Raw genomic sequence first — 15000 nt, 5'->3', positions numbered from 1 at the left:
TACTACTGCCGGCTACCTGACTCTCAGATATAAATAGGCCAGTTTACATTATAGCCAAGACTTTTCAGTATATTCACAAGACAATACTTGTTGAAAAGTACCCGAGTTAATGCATACATTTTACTATGCAAAATGACATATAGGTTTTGGTTTTAATACCTGAAAATCGAAGGTTTGCAAGTATTTAATATAGGCAATAGTAAATCTCTCTCTCTCTCTCTCTCTCTCTCTCTCTCTCTCTCTCTCTCTCTGCATTTATTTCAATGCGTGGCACGATGAAGAAGTTGTCACTCTTTAAGAAGAAAGTTTATGAAGTAAAAAATAAAAAAAAATAGTATCACCGGTCTTAGTATAGGGTTGAGTATTGGTGATCCTCGACTCTGTTCTTGGTAATCCACAGTGATACAGTCCTGTCATTTACTAGAAATGTTACTACACTATAGTGTTTGCCCCAACAGTTACGTGGTCTGGGTTCACATTTGACTATTATGAGCAATGGCAATGTTTTAAAGAGTACCCAAAATAGTAATTTTGTTCCGATGTAGCCTTCCAGCAAGTTATTTTATTTATAAGTAGTTTATTAGCTTTGTTTCCCCCACTAATCAGGTGATTTTTTTTTTTTGTATAATTAACTATACAGTATGATTACTAGGGGGAGTTTGTTAAATACAAAGCGATTAAAACTATTTGTCCTCTCTTTGGAGGTTTGGGCTTAGAGCATCATGGTTTTCCAACTAGGGCTGCAGCTTAGCAAGTAATAATAATAATAATAATGAAAATAGGTGGAGTTGAGTACTATTGCTGCATCGGCAGGATTTAATTTCTTTTCCAATTTCTCAATTCTACGGACAATTCTCTTTTCAGGGTTGCTACATTCAGCTAGCAAGTTGGCGAAGTTCATCAGGTGGGTGAAGAATACAATTCAGGTTAAGGCTGGATGTAATTAATACAAGTACAAGTAATACTCGAAAATTACAACAGGTAAAGTCAGGATTGCGACGCGTTTCGGAACTGCTTGCTCCGTCTTCAGGCGAGAAGTGAGGCTCTGGCTGTATCTGGGTCCTTATATATCCCGGTTCTGGTCCGTAGAAAGGGGCCTCGAATTTTGATTGGCCGAGCGGAGGTTATAGGCTCGGGTGGCTGATGTACAACGAGCTCGGCTCAGCCTCCCAGGCTGAGAGGTAGGAAGGAATCCTGAATCCTGAGTTGGTCAAGACGCGCACCGAGCCAGCCAAAAAGTCAGGCAAGCTCCTCTCTCGCTCAGTGGACTGGGCTGAGAGAGGTATCCGACCTCCCTGATTGGCTGTGGCGCACGCCAAGACGGGCTCAAAGTCAGGCAGCCCATTCCCTCACTCAGCAGACTGGAATTCCGGACCATGCTCGCCGCCAAAATCAGCATTCGGCCAGACGATTTCTCCATTTGTGGGGATGTCAGGATCGGGGTTGTCATCGTTCTTGGGGTCTTGTTCTTGGTTCCTAGCGTTGATACGGCGACAGGATGGCAGGAGAAACATCTCTTGAGTCGTATTCAACGCTGGTTTCTCGTTCTGGATTAACAGGACTTCCAATATTCGTAAGCGCCTGCTGTCCGGGGCGCTGCCGATAATTTTGGTATTGGCGACGATGTCCCGCCCGGCTAATTTGGGTGTTATGTCGCTGTAGGGCATGATTTCTTATAGCACCTTGCTGGACGTGACACAAAATCCTCTTCGAAAGTTTCATTGTAGACATACCAATGTATTTGCCGGGGCATCCTCGGACTGGGCATTGATAAGAGTAGACTACATATTTGTCTTCTTCAGAGGGTCATTATCAGGGAGCGCTGGATTGTTGCTCATGATCAAGCTGCGGGTTTTTTCAGTCTGATAATTGATGATCAGTTTCAATTTCGTGGTCTCGTCAGTAGGTGACACGTTATTGGTGGTGATGTCTTTAATGGCCTTCTCATCCCGCTGATATTCTGCGTGCATGAAGCCTTTGTAGAAAAGTTTAATGTCTCTAGATCCGTCGGTGGAGGTGTCGGACCCCTGGCTGGTGCTGTCGGACCCTTCCACCGCAGAGGACCCATACCACTTATCAATAGCTGTCCTCACTTCACGCTGGACTTGCTTGTTGCTATAGCCGTTATTGGTGCGGCCCTTTCCAGCTCCTTGTGGGTGTCTGTCCATGTTGAGCAGTGTGATAAGGCCCTGCGTACAAAGGCCTTGATGGTCGAGGTCCTGTAGCGGGCAGGGCATTCACTCTCGCCATTTAAACACATGCCAAGATTTGTGGGCTTGGTGTAGACAGTGGTGTGGAATCCCTCGTTGGTGGAAGAAATCAAGACGTCCAGGAACGGTAGGCTGTTGTCGACGCTGTTCTCAAGGGTGAAGTGGAGGACGCTGTTGTCCTCAAAGGTCCTCCTTAGGTTCTCGATGGCTTCGGTGGAAGTAGCTTTGACGAAAGTATCGTCAATATAACTTAAGTAAGCGAGGGGGCACTCGACTTGGGAGAATACCCTCTCCTCTACTACTCCCATGTAGAAGTTAGCATAGAGTACACCCAAGGGCGAGCCCATCGCCACGCCATCATTTTGTAGGTACATATGCCCACGATGAGTAGTAAAGGGGGCCCTCTTAGTGCAGATGGCAAGGAGGGTCCAAAGGGCTTGCTCTGGAATATTCAATTCCGGTGTCGTCTCGTCCCTGTAGACTCTATCAGCGATAAGGTCAGTGGTTTCGTCACCCGAGCCTATAACCTCCGCTCGGCCAATCAAAATTCGAGGCCCCTTTCTACGAACCAGAACCGGGATATATAAGGACCCAGATCCGGCCAGAGCCTCACTTCTCGCCTGAAGACGGAGCAAGCCATTCCGAAATGCATCGCAATCCACTCCTGACTTTACCTGTTGTAATTTTTGAGTATTACTTGTACTTGTATTAATTACATCCAGCCTTAACCTGAATTGTATTCTTCACCCACCTGATGAACTTCGCCAACTTGCTAGCTGAATGTAGCAACCCTGCAAAGAGAATTGTCTGTAGAATTGAGAAATTGGACAAGAAATTGAATTCTGCCGATACAGCAATAGTATTCAACTCCACCTGTTTGAAGGAGGGTCTCCTACCGAGAAATAATGAAAATAATAATAATAATAATAATAATAATAATAATAATAATAATAATAATAATAATAATAATAATAATAATTAATAAATGTAAACATATGATTATTAATGCGAGATTGTTTGGGTAATTGATTCAAGGATTTTATGGACCACATATTTTCTGACACTAATTTTTCGCATAATTTTCTCTCTCTCTCTCTCTCTCTCTCTCTCTCTCTCTCTCTCTCTCTCTCTCATATAACCCTTATCTTCAAAAGTGGATCAAGACTAGAGGCAAGCAATTATAGTCTAGCATCACATATTATGAAAGTGTATGAGAGGATAATAAAAAAGAAAATAATGAATCATTTGGTTAAAATAATTTTTTTAATATAGGTAAACAAGGTTTTGTGCCCGGAAAAAGTACACAAACCCAACTGATAGCACACTATGAAAACATTTAATTTACAAAAATATGATAAATGAAAAAGACACAGATATGATCTATCTAGGTTTTGCAAAAGCCTTTGACAAGTTAGACCATAATATATTAGAAAAAAATTGAGAAAGCATAATATTGTGGGAAAGATAGGAAAATGGGTAAAAGAATTCCTGCAAAACAGAAAACAGATAGTGGTTGCAAATGACGAGAAATCGGATGAAGCTCAGGTAATATCTGGTGTGCCACAATGTACGGTATTAACTGCAATGCTGTTTGTTATTATGATCTCAGACATAGACTGTGATGTTGAAAACTCTGTAGTGAGAAGTTTCGCCGATGACACAAGAATAAGTAGAGAAGTTACTTGTGATGAAGATAGGAACTCACTACAAAGAGATCTAAACAAAATATATGAATGGCCGGAAATAAATAGGATGGTATTTAACTCCGATAAATTCGAATCAATAAATTATGGAAACAGAGAAGGAATGGTATATGCATACAAGGGACCTAATAACGAGATAATCACAAACAAGGAAGCAATTAAAGACCTTGGTGTAATGTTAAATAGGAATATGTTATGCAACGACCAAATAGCAACACTGTTGGCTAAATGTAAAGCAAAAATGGGAATGTTATTCAGACACTTTAAAACAAGAAAAGCTGAACACATGATTATGCTTTACAAAACTTATGTACGTAGTACACTCGAGAACTGCAATGTGATATGGTACCCACACTACCAAAAGGATATTGCGCAAATAGAGAGTGTACAAAGGTCCTATACTGCTAGAATAGAAGAAGTTAGGGACCTTAACTACTGGGGAAGACTGCAATTTTTTAAACTATACAGTCTAGAAAGGAGAAGAAAACGCTACATGATAATACAAGCATGGAAGCAAATAGAAGGGAATTACTGAAAACATCATGGAGCTAAAAATATCAGAAAGAGCAAGCCGAGGGTAGATTAATAGTGCCAAAAAATATGCCAGGTAAACTAAGAAAGGCGCACAGGACATTAATCCACTACGCACCAGCATCGATAATGCAGCGACTATTTAATGTGCTGCCAGCTCATCTAAGAAACATATCAGGAGTGAGCGTAGATGTGTTTAAGAATAAGCTCGATAAATACCTAAGATGCATCCCAGACCATCCAAGACTGGAAGATGCAAAATACACCGGAAGATGCATTAGCAACTCTCTGGTGGATATACGAGGTGCCTCACACTGAGGGACCTGGGGGAACCCAAACATAAGTAAGGCATAAGGCTAAGGCTAAGGCGCTCTCTCTCTCTCTCTCTCTCTCTCTCTCTCTCTCTCTCTCACAGGAGGAGTGGGCAGGGGTGCATTTAGTTGCTGTTGATAAACTGGTTAGTTTAGGTTACTCTTTTTTTCCTCGCTTACTTAATCTAAAGTTTCTTATATCCATATATATTTAAAAGATTCTCTCTCTCTCTCTCTCTCTCTCTCTCTCTCTCTAGTGGGCAGGGGTGGAATTAGTTGCTATTGATAAACTGGTTAATTAAGGTTACTCTTTCTTTCCCCGCTTACTTTGTCAAGTTCCTCTATTTCCGTATTTATTTAAAGAGCTCTCTCTCTCTCTCTCTCTCTCTCTCTCTCTCTCTCTCTCTCTCCTCCTTATTTCTTCATTGTTGCTGTTGTTTATTGGCATGCATTTTATGCTTTACAATATCACTGTTTTTCTCTTGACGTGGATTTTAAATTTGTTTTTGTGTCCCTTTTCAGTCGGCAATTCAAATCTATGTCCCTTATCAATCGATAAGGGAAATATGTTTTATGTCCATTTCAGTCTACAATGCAGATCTGTTTTAGTGTCCCTTTTCAATCGACAATTCAAATGTTTTTGTGTCCTTTTCAGTTGACAATTCACATTTGTCTCCATTTTCAATGGACAATTCAAATGAGTTTTTGTCCCTTTTTAATGGACAATTAAATATATTTTTTGTTCCTTTTCAATCTGTAATTCAGATCCGTTTTAGCGTCCCTTTTCAATCGACAACTCAAATCTGTTTCTCTTCTCAATCGACAATTCAAATGTTTTTGTGTCCCTTTTTAGTTGACAATTTTAAATCAATTTTTGTCCCTTTTTATGGACAATTAAATATATTTGTCATTTTTCAATCGACAATTTAAATTTGCTTTTGGGACCCTTTTCAGTTGAAAATTTAAATGTTTTAGTGTCTTTCAGATCTGTATTAGTGTCTCATTTTCAATCGACAACTCAAATTTGTTTTAGTGTCAATTTTCAATGGATAATTCAAATGTTTTAGTGTCCCTTTTCCATCGACAATTCAAATGCTTTAGTGTCCATTTTCAATAGATTATTCAATTTTGTTTTAATGTCCCTTCTCAATCGACAATCTAAATATGTTTTAGTGTCCCTTTTCAATCGACAATTCAAATATGTTTTTGTGTCGCTTTCTATCCACAATTAAAAATCTCCTTTAATGTCCCTTTTCAATCGACTATTCAAATCAATTTTTGTGTCCCTTTCCAATCGACAATTCAAATGTTTTATTTCCCTTTTCAATCGACAATTTAAATCTGTTTTAGTGTCCCTTTTCATTCAAAACTGTTTGTGTCCTTTTTCAATCGACAATGTCATGTTTCTTTCATTTCTCTCTTATTGTATTTCTTTGACTAACCAATGTGTCTGTGCAATGGTGTTTTTCACTGAAGTAATTCTCTATTGGCTTTTGGACTAGATTACCCCCAGCCATTTTTGCCTTTTTGAGTCATAAATAAGAAGTTTTGACAGTTTTATACGGACAACTATTTTAATTGTTTCCTTATTAGTTTTAAGGACAGTTTTATATGTTCAACTATTTCAAGGACAGTTTTATATGCACAACTGGAACTTTTAAGGGACAGTTTTATATGCACAACTGGAACTCTTAAGGACAGTTTTATATGCACAACTAGGAAGTTTTATATGCTCAACTATTTTAATTGTTTCCTTATTAAATTTAAAGACAGTTTTATACGTTCAACTTTTAAGGTGAGTTTTATATGCACAACTAGGAAGTTTTATGGACAGTTATGCACAACTATTTTAATTGTTTCCTTATCAACCATTTTAATCATGTTTGTATTGTAACCTTTACCAACATCGCTCTTGCTGATGTAGCGTCGTCTTATTGACTTTACACTATTTATAATGCACATGTTTGTCCCGGGGAAGACTACTGCAAATATCTTCGAAACGTGTACTATAAAATTGTACATTTATGTTATATTAGACATTGGAACTCTGACGAATGTTATGTTATATTAGACATTGGGAACTCTGACGAATGTTTTAAAAACTTTCAAACTTTTCAATATTTCAACTGTCTTAAAAATGTCAAGAATATATTTTGTATTAGTTTTTTTAACAGGGACAAAAATGGTTGATATAAAAGACAGGAAATAGCATTATAAATCGCAAAACCATGTTTTTATAGTAATACACATATTTTATCCCTATTCAATATTATGCATGTTTTTATAGTAATACACATATTTTATCCCTATTCAATATTATGCAAGTATGTGTATTATTTATTAAGCTGAACTATAATTGTCATGTTTCTCATTTTACAGATAAGCTCAACTGTCGTGAATTTCATGCACACAATACAACGGAGACGCAAGAGGGTCGCCGATGAGCAAGAAACATAAACTAGTTGCTGGTAATCCAGAGCGAACTTGACACTGGATCCATAACAATTTATTTTTTTTTTGTCATTGACAGCAGGATTGTTCATTTGAAATTATAAATGAAAGTAAAATCTATGTACGTAATTTGATTGTTCATTTGAAAGAATAAATGAAAGTAAAATCTATGTATGTAATTTTATTAAAGCCAAAATTGTTTTGTAAATACAATATAATTTATAATAACCAAAAACAAACATTCTGTACAATAGTGGTATAAGGGAGGCATTACTGGAGAGAAACAATTAGGCCCAAGAGTTGCCATATAGAATATTTTCTTCATTTTTGGGGGATAGTTTCCACAAGCTCCTCCCTTCTATATATATATATAAACCAGAAAACCAGGGTTCCCTTCCGTTCCTTGTTTTCTGTTCTTTACGGGCCTCTTCCACAACTGCCCCTTTGAAAATCTTCTCTCCAATTCATCACTTCCTTAAATATTGTTGAAACTTCCTTATGAACTCTAAACTACTGCATACTATTCAAATCATTACACCTATTTATAAACCATGTCAATGCAATTTCAAAAATATATTCAGGGTACAACTCATAACTTTTCCTATTCATACACACCACAGTATGAAATGAAACAAATAATAAATTGCATAAAATACTAGAAAGGTGAAATCTGGACGAATTTTATAAATATAATACTCCTCCTTACTTAATACAATAAAGGTCTTGATATATTCATCTTTATCAAGAAGCAAGTTTGAGACTGGATTTATAAAAAAAACAAGATGAAAAACAGACAACTTTCTGTTGCCTTCTGTAAAAAAAGAAAAAAATTGAAGAATACCAGACATTAAAACAATCTTAGAAAGTCATTCAGTACATCTGGATGACCAAGATATATTTACCTAAATTAGGAAGATCATTTCCACAACTACTCCTCCTACATGTACCAGAAAGCCAGGGTTCCCGTCCATTACCAGCCTCTTCCACGACTGCCCCTTTGTAAACTTCAACTTAACATCACTTCCTGAAATCATAATGAAACTTGGTTATAAACTCAAGACTGCCATACCTTATACAAGTACTGCATACCAGTCAAGTCATTCCTCCTAGTTATAAACGGTGTCAATGGAATTTAAACAAATATTCAGGAACACTAATATGGCAACTCATAACTCATCCTAGACATCACAGTATGAAGCCTAAACTGAGAAAAAATGTAAATTGCATTAAAATACTAGAATGCTGGATTATGGATGAAAATTATAAATATAATATTCCTCGTTACTCAATACAAGGATAAAACTATGGTCTTGATATATTCACCTATATTAAGAAGCTCAGAGAGGGAAGAGAAAAGTTAGGTTGTCAGAATCAGTGACAGAAATACTGTGTTAGTTTTGAGAGACTATTTATAAAACTATGACAAGTGCAGACAACTGAGTAAAGAATCACAATGTTATAACTGCTGATTTTTATATGTATAAAGTAATAATTAAGACAATTAATAAAACATGAAAACTAAACATTTAAACAGTCTTGAATGAGTAATCAGTAAAACACAAGCATGGAAAAGAGACATTAAGTTCTTGCAGAAGAAAGGTCGAAGTGAGAGGTTCTTTGGATAGTGTCAATATCAAACAATGTCCTCAGAGAACAAGATTGAAATGCAACATTCTAGCATGACTATTATACCAAAAATCTATTGCAACAGTCCAACATTCTAGCATGACAATTACACCAAAAATATATTGCAACAGTCCAACATTCTAGCATGACAATTACACCAAAAATATATTGCAACAGTCCAACATTCTAGCATGACAATTAAAACAAAAATCTATTGCAACTGTCCAACATTCTAGCATGATAATTATACCAAAAATCTATTGCAACAGTGCAACATTCTAGCATGACAATTATACCAAAAATCTATTGCAACAGTCCAACATTCTAGCATGACAATTATACCAAAAATCTATTGCAACAGTCCAACATTCTAGCATGACTATTATACCAAAAATCTATTGCAACAGTCCAACATTCTAGCATGACAATTACACCAAAAATATATTGCAACAGTCCAACATTCTAGCATAACAATTACACCAAAAATATATTGCAACAGTCCAACATTCTAGCATGACAATTATACCAAACATTTATTGCAATAGTACATCATTCTAGCATGACAATTATACCAAAAATCTATTGCAACAGTCCAATATTCTAGCATGACAATTATACCAAAAATCTATTTCAACAGTACATCATTCTAGCATGAAAATTATAACAAAAATATATTGCAACAGTCCAACATTCTAGCATGACAATTATACCAAAAAACTATTGCAACAGTACACCATTCTAGCATAACAATTATACCAAAACTCTATTGCAACAGTACATCATTCTACCATGACAATTATACCAGAAATCTATTGCAACAGTCCAAAATTCTAGCACGACAATTATACCAAAAATCTATTGCAACAGTACATCATTCTAGCATGACAATTATACCAAAAATCTATGGCAACAGTACATCATTCTAGCATGACAATTCTACCAAAAATCTATTGCAACAGTCCAAAATTCTAGCATGACAATTATACCAAAAATCTATTGCAACAGTCCAAAATGCTATCATGACAATTATACCAAAAATCTATTGAAACAGTCCAACATTCTAGCATGACAATTATACCAAAAATCTATTGCAACATCTAGCATGACAATTATACCCCAAATCTATTGCAACAGTGCAACATTCTAGTATGACAATTATACCAAAAATCTATTGCGACAGGAATATATTCTATCACATATTTGTAGAATTTGGTCACTATACCTAAACTAACATTACTTAATGACTGGAGATCGTGGCAATTTTATCTAAATAGTTTGAGATGCATGTCAGATTACAACCCTTTGCTAACATGGCAATGAAATTAAGCTACTTCAGAGTCCTGGATGGGATATCTTTACGGTTGCTCAAAGAATATAACATGTTAAAAACAGAGCAAAAACAAATAAGAGACTTCAAGAAATAGAAACCTCTTGAAGAATGAATAGGAAGCTAAAACTTTAGATAGGAAAGTGGATATTTTTACGTTGCTCAAAGAATATAACTTGTTAAAAACAGAGTAAACGCAAATAAGTGTCTTTAGGAAATAGGAGCCTCTTGAACAATGAATACCAAGCTAAAACTTAAGATAGGAAAGTGGCTATCTTTACGGTTGCTCAAAGAATATAACTTGTTAAAATCAGAGCAAAAGCAAATAAGGGACTTTAAGAAATAGAAACCTCTTGAAGCATGAATAGCAAGCTAAAACTTTAGATAGGAAAATGGCTATCTGGATGCTGTATTAATGGGTCTGTGGTAGCCAAGTCGAACCAGTACTGTGTACAAAATATAATAGATGGTGTGCCTATTCAGAGTAATAAAGTTTCGATACCAGATTTCTATTAGGAAGAAATAGGGAATATCGCTCACTTCATTTCCTGTCCTAACACATGCTTTACTACCTTTGTAGAAACTCTTCACTGTTTGCAACAACCTTCCACCAACTCATATAACCTCATCACATTCCATATTGCTTCCCTATCAACTCTATCATACACTTTCTCCAGATCCATAAACGCAACATACACATCCTTACCTTTTGCTAAATATTTCGCTCATATCTGCCTAACTGTAAAAATCTGATTCATACAACCCATACCTCTTCTAAAAACTTCCTGTACTTCTAAGATTGCATTCTCTGTTTTATCCTTAATCCTATTAATCAGTACTCTACCATACACTTTTCCAACTACACTCAACAAACTAATACCCCTTGAATTACAACACTAATGCACATCTCCCTTGCCCTTGTATAGTGGTACAATATACGCACAAACCCAATCTGCTGGTAGCATTGGCAACACAAAACACATATTAAACAATCTCACCAACCATTCAAGTACAGTCACACCCCTTCCTTCAACATCTCAGCTCTCACACTATCCATTCCAGATGCTTTTCCTACTCTCGTTTCATCTAGTGCTCTCCTCACTTCCTCTCTTGTAATCTCTCTCTCATTCTCATCTCCCATCACCGGCACCTCAACAACTGCAACAGCAATTATATCTGCCTCCCTATTATCCTCAACATTCAGTAAACTTTCAAATTACTCTGCCCACCTTTTCCTTGCCTCCTCTCCTTTTAACAACCTTCCATTTCTATCTTTCACTGTCTCTTCAATTCTTGAACCAGCCTTCCTTACTCTCTACACTTCTTTCCAAAATTTCTTATTCTCTCCATATGAATGACCCAATCCCTGACCCCACCTCAGGTCAGCTGCCCTCTTTGCCTCACTTAACTTGCGCTTTACTTCCACATTTTTCTCTCTATATATCTTTCATACTTCTCTTCACTATTACTCTGCAGCCATTCTTCTAAAGCAGTCTTTTTCTCTTCCACTTTTACCTTCACTCCTTCATTCCCCCATTCACTGCCCTTCCTCATGCTGCCTCTAACAAACTTCTTGCCACACACATCACTTGCAATCCCAACAAAATTTTCTTTTACTAACTTCCACTCCTACTCTAAAATACCAGTTTCTCTTACTTTCACTTCGTCATATGCCATTTTCCACTTTTCTTGATATTTACTTTTTACCCCCGGTTTTATTAGCTCTCCAACCCTCACTAGCTCCCTTTTACATCCACCTACTCTATTCCCTCACTCCTTTGCTGCAACTAATTTTCCTTCCACCAAAAAATGATCAGACATACCATTAGCCATACTCCTAAACACATGCACGTCTTTCAATCTTCCAAACATTCTTTTAGTTATCAACACATAACCCATTAATGCCCTTTCTACCACTCTTGCATTTGCCACTCTTACCCATGTATACTTGTTTTTATCTTTCTTTTTGAAAAGGCTATAACTTTTCACCATCTCTTGCTCAACACATATCTACCAGTCTCTCACCACTCTCATTTTCACCTGGTACACCATACTTCCCAATGACACCTTCTATTTCTCCAGCGCCCACTCTAGCATTTAAGTCACCCATGACAACTACATAATTCCTTCTACCCAGTCCTTCTACACACCTTCTATCTCTCCAATGCCCACTCTAGCATTTAAGTCACCCATGACGACTACATAATTCCTTCTACCCATTCCTTCTACACACATAGTTAATTCATCCCAGAACTCATTCCGCTCTTCTCCACTTTTCTCACAACCTGACCCATACGCACTGACAAAAGCCCAACATTCCCTACCCAACCTAACTCTTACCCACATTAACGTAGATAATATCTCCTTTCACTCCACTACTTTACCTGTCATCCATTAACTAAGGGATAAAGCCACACATTCTCTTGCTCTTCCTCTTTCAATTGTCATGCTAGAATGTTGGACTGTTGCAATATATTTTTGGTATAATTGTCATACTAGAATATTGCCCCCTGTGGCCGGGGGGCATAAAAACCATTAGAATAGCGCCAACGTATCCTTGCGTGTCGTAAGAGACGACTAAAAGGGACGGGACGAGGGGGCTCCTAGCCCCCTCGTCCCGTCCCTTTTAGTCGTCTCTTACGACACGCAAGGATACGTTGGCGCTATTCTAATGGTTTTTATGCCCCCCGGCCACAGGGGGCAATATTCTAGTATGACAATTATACCAAAAATATATTGCAACAGTCCAACATTCTAGCATGACAATTAAACCAAAGATCTATTGCAACAGTGCAACATTCTAGCATGACAATTATACCAAAAACCTATTGCAACAGTGCAACATTCTAGCATGACAATTATACAAAAAATCTATTGCAACAGTGCAACATTCTAGCATGACAATTATACCAAAAATCTATTGCGACAGGAATATATTCAATCACATATTTGTAGAATTTGGTCAGTATACCTAAACCAACATTACTTAATGACTGGAGATCGTGGCAATTTTATCTAAATAGTTTTAGATGCATGTCAGATTACAACCCTTTGCTAACATGGCAATGAAATTAAGGGATATCTTTACGGTTGCTCAAATAATATAACTTGTTAAAAACAGAGCAAAAACAAATATGAGGCTTTAAGAAATAGAAACCTCTTGAAGAATGAGTAGCAAGCTAAAACTTTAGATAGGAAAATGGCTATCTGGATACTGTATTAATGGGTCTGTGGTAGCCAGGTCGAACCAGTCCTGTGTACAAAATATAATAGATGGTGTGCCTATTCAGAGTAATAAAGTTTCGATACCAAATTTCTATTAGGAAGAAATAGGGAATATGTAGAGGGGTGACTGTTCTACTATATGGCGGGCAGTTATTACAACACTCAAGGTATCTATGTCGTCTTCACTTACTCCAGGAAGGGAAAACCAACAACATTCAGGCAAGTGTTAGGATCAGAATCACAACAGTCAGTAGGAAAAAATGTTTTTGGAATCATAACAAATGTGAGAAGTACAGACATCGTTAAGAAAATGAGAGAGAGAGAGAGAGAGAGAGAGAGAGAGAGAGAGAGAGAGAGAGAGAGAGAGGATAAGTTCAGTACATAACTAAGTACTAAATGTAATGCATAATACATGTAGACAGTATCACTAATTATAGTAAGAAAGCTTCGATGCGAGAAATGTACTAAGAGGAGCAAATTTGGTAGAGGGAGGTAGATGACCTAGTTTTGGTATATCACTTCTTAGAAGAGGGACATATTTCTGTTGTCTTATGAACAGTAATTGGAAAAAATACCAGAGATTAAATTTTTTCCATTAAGGCTAGCAAATATGACAGGGAGGTGGATGACCCAGTTTTGGGAAGGGGAAAAATATTTCTGTTGCCTTTTGTATAAAAAAAAAAATTGAAAGATTACCAGACATTAAAATGATCTTTGAAAGAAAGTCATCCATTACAGATGGCCTCCATATATTCTCCTAAATTAGGAAAATCATAAGAGAATAAACATCAAGAAAGGTTATCAGATTCAGTAATAGGAATCCTAGAGTGATAAGGAATATTGGTAGGAATGTAGGTTTTGAGTCTGGATTCATGAAACGGTGTGATGTACAGACACAAATGAAAAAAGGTTTAAAATGTTATAACAGCTGTTTTGAAGAGCTGGTTTTATAATAATGGATAGAGAGAAAATTCATAAACATCAAAACTAAAGAAAACACATGAAGGAGTAACAATAAGCATCAATAAAGAGAGAGAGAGAGAGAGAGAGAGAGAGAGAGAGAGAGAGAGAGAGAGAGAGAGAGAGAGAGAGAGAGAGAGCAGTATCTTCGATCTCTTGCAGAGAGGAAAAAGTTTATATAGAAAATATTTAATTTACTGTTATTTCTGTTCTAAAAATATTTTATTTATCCTTGTTTCATTTCCTTGCTGGGCTATTTTCCCCTGTTGCAGCCCCTGGGCTTATAGCACCCTGCTTTTCACCCTAAGGTTGTAACAGCAAGTAATAACAATAATATAAGGGTGTTCTTAAAATGTTCTATTTTTCGTTGTTTCCTTTCCTTACCTGGCTATTTTCTCCGTTGTAGTCCCTGGGCTTATAGCATCCTGCTTTTCTAACTAGGGTTGTAGCTTAGCAAGTAATAATAATAATATAATTATGTTCTTAAAATATTCTATTTTTCCCTGTTTCCTTTCCTTACTGGGCTATTTTCCCTGTTGAAGCCCCTGAGCTTATAGCATCCTGTTTTTCCAAAGAAAGTTGTAGCTTAGCAAGTAATAATAATAATATAATGGAGTCAACAACTCTAATAGGGAAAGAGAGACTCGTGCAACTGA

The 15000-nt window shown here is 36.8% G+C and overlaps 2 long non-coding RNA genes across 4 annotated transcripts in view; one reads left to right on the top strand and one right to left on the bottom strand.

Annotated features, from left to right (window-relative positions):
* Nucleotides 1–7313, top strand: part of LOC137643350 (uncharacterized) — a 31294-nt gene extending 23981 nt beyond the window's left edge. The window contains exon 3 of the long non-coding RNA XR_011044930.1: nucleotides 7135–7313. This is a non-coding gene — a long non-coding RNA (uncharacterized lncRNA). The remainder of the gene's footprint in view (nucleotides 1–7134) is intronic.
* A 92-nt stretch (nucleotides 7314–7405) lies between these two features.
* The window catches only part of LOC137643336 (uncharacterized), a 123851-nt gene continuing 116256 nt past the window's right edge, over nucleotides 7406–15000 (bottom strand). For 2 of the 3 annotated variants that reach the window (XR_011044928.1, XR_011044929.1), the window contains exons 3-4: nucleotides 8109–8230; nucleotides 7408–7680 (exon numbers count right to left, since the gene is read on the bottom strand). This is a non-coding gene — a long non-coding RNA (uncharacterized lncRNA). Of the gene's footprint in view, nucleotides 7681–8108; nucleotides 8231–15000 lie in introns of all 3 variants that reach the window. The other variant, XR_011044927.1, reaches the window with a different exon arrangement.

This window comes from Palaemon carinicauda, chromosome 1 (genome assembly GCF_036898095.1).
Source record: "Palaemon carinicauda isolate YSFRI2023 chromosome 1, ASM3689809v2, whole genome shotgun sequence".
Lineage (NCBI taxonomy): Eukaryota > Metazoa > Arthropoda > Malacostraca > Decapoda > Palaemonidae > Palaemon > Palaemon carinicauda.
Note: the sequence above shows the minus strand (reverse complement) of the source record. Positions and strands in the feature narration are given on the sequence as shown.